Here is a 9,727-nt window from a genome sequence, read left to right as displayed (position 1 = left end):
TATTTGTTTGACTTTTGTTGACTTTCCTTCCTTGAGTCCAGAGACCAGGGGTTGACAACCTTTCAGAAGTGGTGTGCCGAGTCTTCATTTATTCACTCTAATTTAAGGTTTCGCGTGCCAGTAATACATTTTAACGTTTTTAGAAGGTCTTTCTCTATAAGTCTATATTATATAACTAAACTATTGTTGTATGTAAAGTAATTAAGGTTTTTAAAATGTTTAAGAAGCTTCATTTAAAATTAAGTTAAAATGCAGAGCCCCCGGTACTGGTGGCCAGGACCTGGGCAATGTGAGTGCCACTGAAAATCAGCTCATGTGCCGTCTTTGACACCTGTGCCATAAGTTGCCTATCCCTGGTCCAGACTATGGTGAGGAGGCAATATAAGGAGCCGAACTGCAGAAATCCAACCCACAATGTGAATATGACTTATATCTTAACAGCCCACTCTTGTCTATCAGTGCCCTCTGGAAGAACTCCTCATTAGTGTTCCCACCTTACCCTCACCTCCCAAAACAATTCTGGCTGGTCCTGAATCTTGGGCATCTGGGCTCTGCTTTACTACATAATTGCAGACCCCCCTAGTGCTGCTGTAGTTAAGACTGAATTTAAGCACAAACTTAACTGCAAAACTTCTTTCCAGGTTGAAGCTTGGTACCCAGCACAAGGCCTTACAATGCAGCACTTATTTATTTTTAGTCAAAGAATTTAGTGTAAAATGAAATATTTGTCAAATTACAATGCTGTTCTGTGAACATGTAACTTAAAAGCGGCTTTGATACAGAAACAATAAAATCATGGCAAGTAATTTATCCATAACTACCTTTAACTGCCTTAAGGAACTGAAAAAGGAAAGGCACTTAGAGATATTTAATTTTGAGAAATAGCTATAAAAGTGTATGGGAGCTACTTTTCATGAGGATTTTTACCACTTATTCCAACACATTTTAAAAACTGCTGACATAGTGCATGGTCCTGAAAACCCTTACTCACGTGAGTAATCTACATGGGGACTACACACCTGAGTAAGGATTACTGATCAGAGTGAATGTTCGTTGGACTAGGCTCGCAAATTGATCAAAGTGGCTCTAAAGGTACCATTAGGAGCCATTGTGTAAATAAGACTAGAGAAGATGGCTCAGAAGATTGGTATAACAACCTTTTACTTCTCGGTCACCAGTTCAAATTCAGCCAACATCACACATACAAAAATTGATGCAACATTTTGCAATAATAGTCCAAAATGATATCACTTACAATAGGTTCATGGCTATCACTCTAGAAGACTGTAGTACTGTTTGCACAGTGTGTAGTGTGATCAACTATCATTATCATCTGATGACTGGGAAATGAGTTGGTAACCTGAGTTTTGTTCCTGATAGACAAGTGCTTGTATCACAAAAACTACCATGACAGCTGATACCCTTAGAGGAAGTCACCTGGACTGAACAGATTTGCAGGCTGAATTAGCCTTTCACCCCCAGAGGTCATCTCCCCAAAATACGGTTGAGACATGTTGACAGGAAAGGGTGGAGGACACTTGCATTTTAGCTGTCTGTACTGTAATGTTCTGTAAAATCCAAATTCTGATTACAGTTAATGGTGTGCAAATACAGAATAACTCCCCATTGATTTAAGTGGGTTATTTTGGATTTAAATTGGTATAAATGATAAGAGAATTTGACCATAACCTCAGTCAGTTCAGATGCTGAGGGTTCATTAGCATTTTGTGTTTTTAAATGTCCCTTATTACTAGTGTAACATCCTACACACATATCCTTGTGCTTTCAAATGATTTTTGTCATAAGGACTCATTCAGTTGTCAACAAATACTGCTATTACTTTAGTTCACAGATTTACATTTAGCTTTATACTCCCTAGTATGAATAATACTACTGTACTAGAATTACTCCACTCTTCTGGCTTAAAGCCCTTTTAGAGCCTTCACACATTACTAATATTTGCCAGTGATTCGTATTAGTGATTACAATTACTAGTGACTGAACCTATAACCTTAACTAAACAAGACTAGCAGTCTGCTACAATTATAGATGGGACTGGTAGCACTATCTATTTTAAGGTTGCCCAACACTTCCTAATTATAAGACCCTGTTTTCAGTTACCAAACTTTGTTTGGTCAGAAATATTCAATGTCAGGAATCTGCCTCAAGCTGGTTACTATTATCATTATTTGTAAATTTTAGCCAAAATGGTTTGTTGTTTCCAAGAATGAAGTTGTGGGAAAATATGTTGTTTTGCTCATGTTAAAAATTATTCTGGCAGCCTTTTCTTGAGAAGCTTTAGAGCAGTGGTGACAGCAAAATGACTGACCAAGTATTCTACAATTGGTTAATAACATAATAAATGCATCCTGATTGGTTAATAATTAAATCAGTGTTCTAATATCATGTGATGCAACGAGCCGCAGGAGACATATTAAAGAGCCATTTGTGGCTCCCGAGCTTCAGTCTGAGTATCACTGCTCTAGAGCTTTGGAGTATGAAATTTGGGTAGGGTGTTAGCTTTATTCCAGGAATGTGTCTTTTGCTGTCTCCATGACAATCTGTCCATATTTGGCCAAGTTATAACCCTTTGAAAAATTGCAGTTCACCCGTGCTCAGAGATTTCTTAGATTCTAGCAGTTACATTCAACTGAAGATTCTGTCTGCACTGGGCATGCTCTAGCTAGGGGCTGAGCACAAATTTCTTGCAATTGCAGCTCTGCACTGCTGCAGAGTGTACTGGGTTTGGGCACCTGAACAGAGAGCCAGTCTCTCCTCATCTATCAGTCATCCTGCTGCTGGGCTTAGGAGTGTGGCAGAGGAAACTGCCTTATTCAAATACAGAGGGGTGGTATCTGTGGGGGGAGAAGGGAACTGGGACTGGGAGTTGGCATAGGGGAGACTGGGAATGGCTGGGCAAGGCAATTCTGACCGGAAACTGGGGAGAGCAATGGAAGAGGGGGACTGGGAGCCATAAAGTGGGGAATGACTGAGACCAGATGAGGAGTGGGGGGAAACTGGGACTTACTGGGCAAGGAGACTGGGAGTGAGAACCAGTAGGGCAGAGGGAAGGGGGTGAAGGGAGACAAATCTGACAAGAAGTGGGTGTCCATGGGGAGAACTGGGACTGGAGGCACAAAGAGGCTTGGACAAGGAGCTGGGAGGGGGAGGCTGAGGGATACTGAGACTGGATGAGTAGCCCAGGGAAGGACTTTAGGACAGGGAGTCAATGGAGAATGTGGGTGGTGAGGGGAGCCTGGAAGCCAGGATAGGAGAGAGATAATTGGATTGAGACAGCAGGTAAGGAAACTGGGACTGGCTGGGCAATGTGACTGGAGCGAAGAAATGGTGAGGGGACGGACTGGGCCTGGGAGTCCAGAAGGGTGAGACTAGGACTTGTTGGGCAAGGAGAGTGGAATGAGAAGCCTGAGAAATAGAGACTGGGACTTGCTAAGTGAGGAGAATGGGACTAGGACAAGGAGCCAGGAGTGCGGAAGAGACAGGATGGGGATACAGACAGGTTGGAGGGAACAGCACAGAAGGGATCAAGCTTGGGGAGAATATGCAGAAGAGTCTGTGCCCATGAGGGCACACTTCCCTCCAGTGCCTGGTATGGTACCCAAGATCACTGAGCCTCACCATTTCTCTGCTATCAGCAAATATCTGTGAAACCCACTGACAAAGTGTCCCATCTCCCCTATGGACAAGGGGGCCCAATTAAGGTTGCATAGTCAACCATACTGATGGCATTTCCCAACTTTTGAATGCTTGACTTTGCACCCTGGATAGTGTTCTTTTAATGTAGTTTGTGTGTGTGTGTAAGTGTACAGCAGTTGTGACTTCCAAGCTTTTCATTTTACCAAACTTAAGCTAGATCCTTGGCCTTACTAAGGCCTTTGCACTACCTTTAAAAATCTCCCTCAAAGAGCCAAATTCCAGCCAGTGCAAGTGATGATTGTGCCCGTTGCCTGCTGTTTTCCATTCAACTGCAGTCAGATTGGGTTGCTCCAGATCCAAATGTCATGGTCACTGAAGATCCACTGCAGGTTAGAGTATCTACACAATGGAAGGTGGACAGCTGGGCATGATGAAGCCTAGCATAGAGGCTCATTAGTTGAGAGTCAGGAGTCTAGTGCGGCAATCACAAAAGCCTGAAGTACTTCTAGTTGTAGTACAGTACTTGTGCACAGGCCAGTGGCTGGGAGCTGTCATTTTGTGTAGATTTTTCTGCTCACTACTAATTTCTTTACAAAAAGAAGAAAAAGACGAAGTATCACTTACTATTCATTGATGGCCACTTTGCCCAGACCAAAGTTGGTCAGAGAATGAAAATATAAGCTTAAGTGTGGCATGTCAGTTTTAGAGGGCTGAACATCACTCTTGCGTTTTGAAGAAATGCAAAGATGTGGCAACTAAAAATGGCTGAAACAACGTTTCTATACAAAAGGCAGGTTTCTGAGTGATGCGGAACATTCGGTTTTATGTATGGTCAAATGTGCTATTAGGAAAAGGGAGAGCTTAACTTGCTCTTTTGCCCTTTTTAAATTAACATTATTGATTCTATTTTTGACAGAGGTGTACATATGAATTGAGAAAAGTGAATCCAATTACTCTACTGTGTTGCTAATATGGATGATGGAGTGACGCTTCTCCAGACAATGTATAACAAAGATAAAGTGATGCACCGTGGTGCACGGTTAGCAGAATATTTAAGCCATGACCGTGCAAGATTCTAAGTGTTGTATATGCTCGATCATAAGCCAGTTCGTTTATAAGCCGACCCCCACAAGATGGATAAGTAAAAATGGAATTTTTTTATGACCCATTCATAAGCCGACCCTATAATTCAGGGGTCAGCAAACTTTGGCTCCCGGGCCATCAGGATAAGCCGCTGGCGGGCCGAGATGGTTTGTTTACCTCGAGCGTCCGCAGGCACGGAGGTAAACCTAAGTAAACAAAGTGTCCAGGTGCACCAGTGGCTTACCCTGATGGGCCGGGACAGCAACTAGTGGGGAAATTTTTTTGGGGGGGGGAGGGGGGAAGAAAAGCTGGGGGTCAAGAGAGTAACCCCTGTGACCACCCCCCACATGACCCCACCCCCTAGCCCGGGACCCCCACACTCTCCCCATTCCATCCCTTCCTACCTTAGCTGGGGCAGGCCAGGTGAGGATGTCTCTGGCCTGGCCAGAGCTTCTCCGGCAGGCTGGGCAACGCGGCCACAGCCTGCTCCGGCGGGCCAGACCAGGTGGCGTGGTTGCAGCCTGCTCTGGCGGGTGGGGCCGGGCGGCGGGGCCGTAGCGTGCTCCGGCGGGTGGGGCCGGGCAGCGCAGCTGCAGCCTGCCAGCCCCGGAGCCGCAGCTGCTTTGGAGGCTGGGGGGGAGAGCAGCGTGGCCAGAAGCGGAGAGACTCTGGCCCTGCCTCTTCCCTTCTGGCTCTGCTGGGTGTGCTGTCTCTCCTTGCTCCCTCTGTTGCGGGGGGGGGGGGGAGAGAAGGGCTGTGTCTCCCTCTCCATACCCGTTCATAAGATGACCCCTTTCTCTGATGCTTCCCTTTTTTCTAAAAAAATTTGGCTTATGAACGAGTGTATATGGTATATCCAGCAAAGTAATGAGTGCCCTCAGCCCACATTGACAGTACTCAGTGCCTTCCAAGATCAGACAAACCTATTAAGAGTCTTTCTCCATACTACATAACAAACTTTTCTTGTGCATAGTAATGATGACATTTATTGCTTTTGGTAATAAAGTGTTGTTATCCCTTACTTTCCTAAACTACAGCATTACACTGGCATCTAAAGGACACTTATTTAGGTGTCTAATGAAGATATAGGAGCTTAACCTGAAGCAAATTTTCTTTGAAATCTTGGACTTGATGTAGAGAACTATCTGCTTTATTCAGACATCTATTTTAGTTAGACCTCTGTAGAGAAGATATTACAAACTCCAGCGTCGTGCCCTTCCATGTACTGGATATGGTCTAAAGACTAGGAAGGATTCTTTGAGGGCTCTCTCAACTTTGGAACAATAAAAATCCTAGTCAGGAACAGGGAGGGGAGCAGTGGGGAGGGGGATAATATTTCCAGAACATTACAGAGAGATACAAGTAACATGGTTCCTCTTTCAGCACACTCAATCATTTTCACACACTTGGAAAAATGAGCCACAGAGTTTGTATGTATGTAACCCACTGGTGACTGAATGTTACAGGCCCCTTGCTCTCTGCTGATCCACAGAGAATATGAATTATTACAGCCTCAGCTACAGAGCCTTAATTTTTTAGCTCAAGATATAACAGCTGATGGTTTTAGCTCTGGAGCTCCTCAATTAAATTCCTGGTGTGCTGGCCAGGAGGGTAGAACATAACATATAAGAACATAAGAACAGCCACACTGGATCAGACCAAACGTCCATCTAACCCAGTATCCTGTCTTCCAACAATGGCCAATGCCAGGTGCTTCAAAGGGAATGAACAGAACAGGTAATTATCAAGTGATCCATCCCATCGCCCATTCCCAGTTCTGGCCATCCCATATACAGGAACCAATAAAACCTATGTAGCTATACATACTATTCCTAAGGCTAAGATTTTGTCACGGTTATTTTTAGTATAGTCACGGACAGGTCACAGGTTCTGTGAATTTTTGTGTATTGCCTGTGACCTGTCCGTGACTTTACTAAAAATAACCGGGGGGCAGGGCTAGGTGAAGGGGTGGAATGGAGTCCCATGGAGGTGGCGGGAGAATGACAGGCTGAGCTCCTCACCATGGCGGGTGGCACAACCCCAGCTCCAGCAACCGCAGTGGGGTGGTGCAGCCCCAGGTGGCGCGCAGCCCCCTCCCCCACAATTGGCCGCAGCTGCGTGACGGTGGTGCACAGCCCTTGCTGCAGCCCCCACCAAGCCCCGGCTGCAGCCAGGGGAGGAGTGCATGGTCCTCAGAAGCTGTGAGGGGGGCGCTTGGCCCCTGCTGCAGCCACCAGGCAGTGGCACGCAGCCCCGGCTGCAGCCCCCACCAAGCCCGGGACACCGTGGGGCTGGAGTTGCAGGGTCCTGGTTCCAGCCCCAGTTGCAGGTCAGGAGCACACAGTCCTTCCTGAAGCCCTAGATGTCACAGAGGTTGGGTATAGTCATGGAATCCATGACTACCATGACCTCCGTGACTAAATCGTAACCTTAACTATGACTCCCTCCAATGGCCGGCTCATGCCCTTAAATGTTTGTTTTTAGCTATAGCCCTCCCAAAAATAAATAACTATTTCAAATGTTACCACCTTGTTGATTTTCAAATGATATATTGTGCTGCAACTGTCATAACTATAAAGGGAAGGGTAACAGCTGTCCTGTGTACAGTACTATAAAATCCCTCCTGGACAGAGACTCCAAAATCCTTTTCCCTGTAAAGGGTTAAGAAGCTTAGGTAACCTGGCTGGCATCTGACCCAAAGGACCAATAAGGGGACAAGATACTTTCAAATCTTGGGGGGGGGGGGGGGAGGCTTTTGTTTGTGCTCTTTGTTTGGGAGTTCATTCGCTCTTGGGACTGAGAGGGACCAGACATCAATCCAGGTTCTCCACATCTTTCTAAACAAGTCTCTCCTATTTCAAACTTGTAAGTAAATAGCCAGGCAAGGCATCTTAGTTTTACTTTGTTTTCTCAACTTGCAAATGTACCTTTTACTAGAGTGTTTATCTTTGTTTGCTGTACTTTGAACCTAAGACTAGAGGGGAGTCCTCTGAGCTTTTTAAGTTTGATTACCCTGTAAAGTTATTTTCCATACTGATTTTACAGAGATGATTTTTACCTTTTTCTTTAATTAAAAGCCTTCTTTTTAAGAACCTAATTGATTTTTCCTTGTTTTTAGATCCAAGGGGGTTGGATCTGTATTCACCAGGATTTCTCAAGGCTTCCCAGGGAAGGGAATTAGCTTTGAGATGGTGGCAGCGGACCAGAGCTAAGCTGGTAGTTAAGCTTAGAAGTCTTCATGTAGGCCCCCACATTGTACCCTAAAGTTCAAAGTGGGGATACAGCCTTGACAGCAACTGTTTAAAATATAATTTAAAAAGGTGATAAGGAAGATTGTTTGTAGACCCATTCTTGCTGAGTGACACCAGGTTAGATATCACACAACATGTCTGAATCTTGATACAATTCTATACCACTTAGTAATGCTGCATCATCTTATTTAAAATGCTTCCTAGCATTTAGTGGAAAAACTGCACAGTTAGGTGAGAGAAGAAATTATGGATACGCCAGCCATTTCAAAGTGTACTTTAAATATAGCAGTGTAAGTTCAGTTACAGGAATCTGGAAAAGGAAAATGATTTTTTGCTTCGCTCAGCAGCTCAAGGTCTCAGATTCTTGTGCTTAGCAGTCAACCATTCTTCATTTCTCAAAGATTTTCCAGATCATTTGGCATTAAAATGTAATTCATATGAAGTCCTACTGAAATGCTATGTTCTAGTGTACATGCTAACAATCCAATAAATGTCAACATACCCAATGTAGTTCCTTTATGACTAGTACTTTTGCTATAACAACATCACAAATCCACTTCTGTTCAGAATATATAGGGTACACTCATGAGTAGATTTTGCAAGAAATCTTACAACAGTCATTCTCACTAATCTTAAATTTTCAGTTATTACCTTTTTTTTCTGTTCATCTCTGAGATTTACATTTTCTTCACTCAGAACCTAACCTCTCTCTCTAAACATATATACTATGCTCTTAACTGTGGTATCTGAGCAGTTTATGGCCTGATCCTGCAAACATGCACATAACTTTATCTATGAGTGAGTAGTCCTATTGATGCAATTCATGTAAAATCACAGCCAGAAATGCCAAATAGAAATAATTCAAAAGACTAATTAACCAAATAAAACAAATCAAGAAAGCTTATCATATGCCACGAAAAACATAATCCTGTACTGAGAATTCTTTTCATCCCAATGAAATGCAATTTACAAAACAGGATGGCTTTTAATGTGACCGTAAAACATACATTACAACTATATGCTTTTAAAAAGCTTATAGTAAGCAAATGGAGAAAATATTTTAATAACGTTCATCTCGAACAGTACTTTTTACTACTATGAATGAATGCATCGAACCACTATCCACTAGAGGGCAACTATCCACTTTTTCTATGCAAGATGTACTGCATACTAATATGGCTACAGCAAATTTAACACTGTGATCTCTATGGTGCTGGATTGATTTAACTGTTTCTGAATGAGACATAAAACCATGATCTAGCAACTTGTCCTTAATGATCCCCTTATTTCAGGCATTTCCTAACTCTTGAGTGCTGACTTTGCAACCTTAACCATGTCCTTTTAATGACAGGTTTCAGAGTAGGAGCCGTGTTAGTCTGTATCCGCAAAAAGAAGAACAGGAGTACTTGTGGCACCTTAGAGACTAACAAATTTATTAGAGCATAAGCTTTCGTGGACTACAGATACAGACAGACATCATCTTTCCGAAGAAGTGGGCTGTAGTCCACAAAAGCTTATGCTCTAATAAATTTGTTAGTCTCTAAGGTGCCACAAGTACCCATGTCCTTTTAAGGTAGTCTTTGTGTGTGATTTTATATACAAATGACCCCGAGCCACATAGTCCAGCTCCAAATCCAGATGTTCCCAAAGTCTGGGGTGGTAGGGGGAAGGAAAACAGGGGGACAGCAGTTCAGACGAGATTGTCTCTGCACCCGCAGATATTGAACACCGCAGCA

Source organism: Chrysemys picta, chromosome 5 (assembly GCF_011386835.1).
Source record: "Chrysemys picta bellii isolate R12L10 chromosome 5, ASM1138683v2, whole genome shotgun sequence".
In the NCBI taxonomy this organism is placed as follows: Eukaryota; Metazoa; Chordata; order Testudines; family Emydidae; genus Chrysemys; species Chrysemys picta.
The sequence above is the reverse complement of the archived record's forward strand: the minus strand, read 5'-3'. Positions refer to the sequence as shown.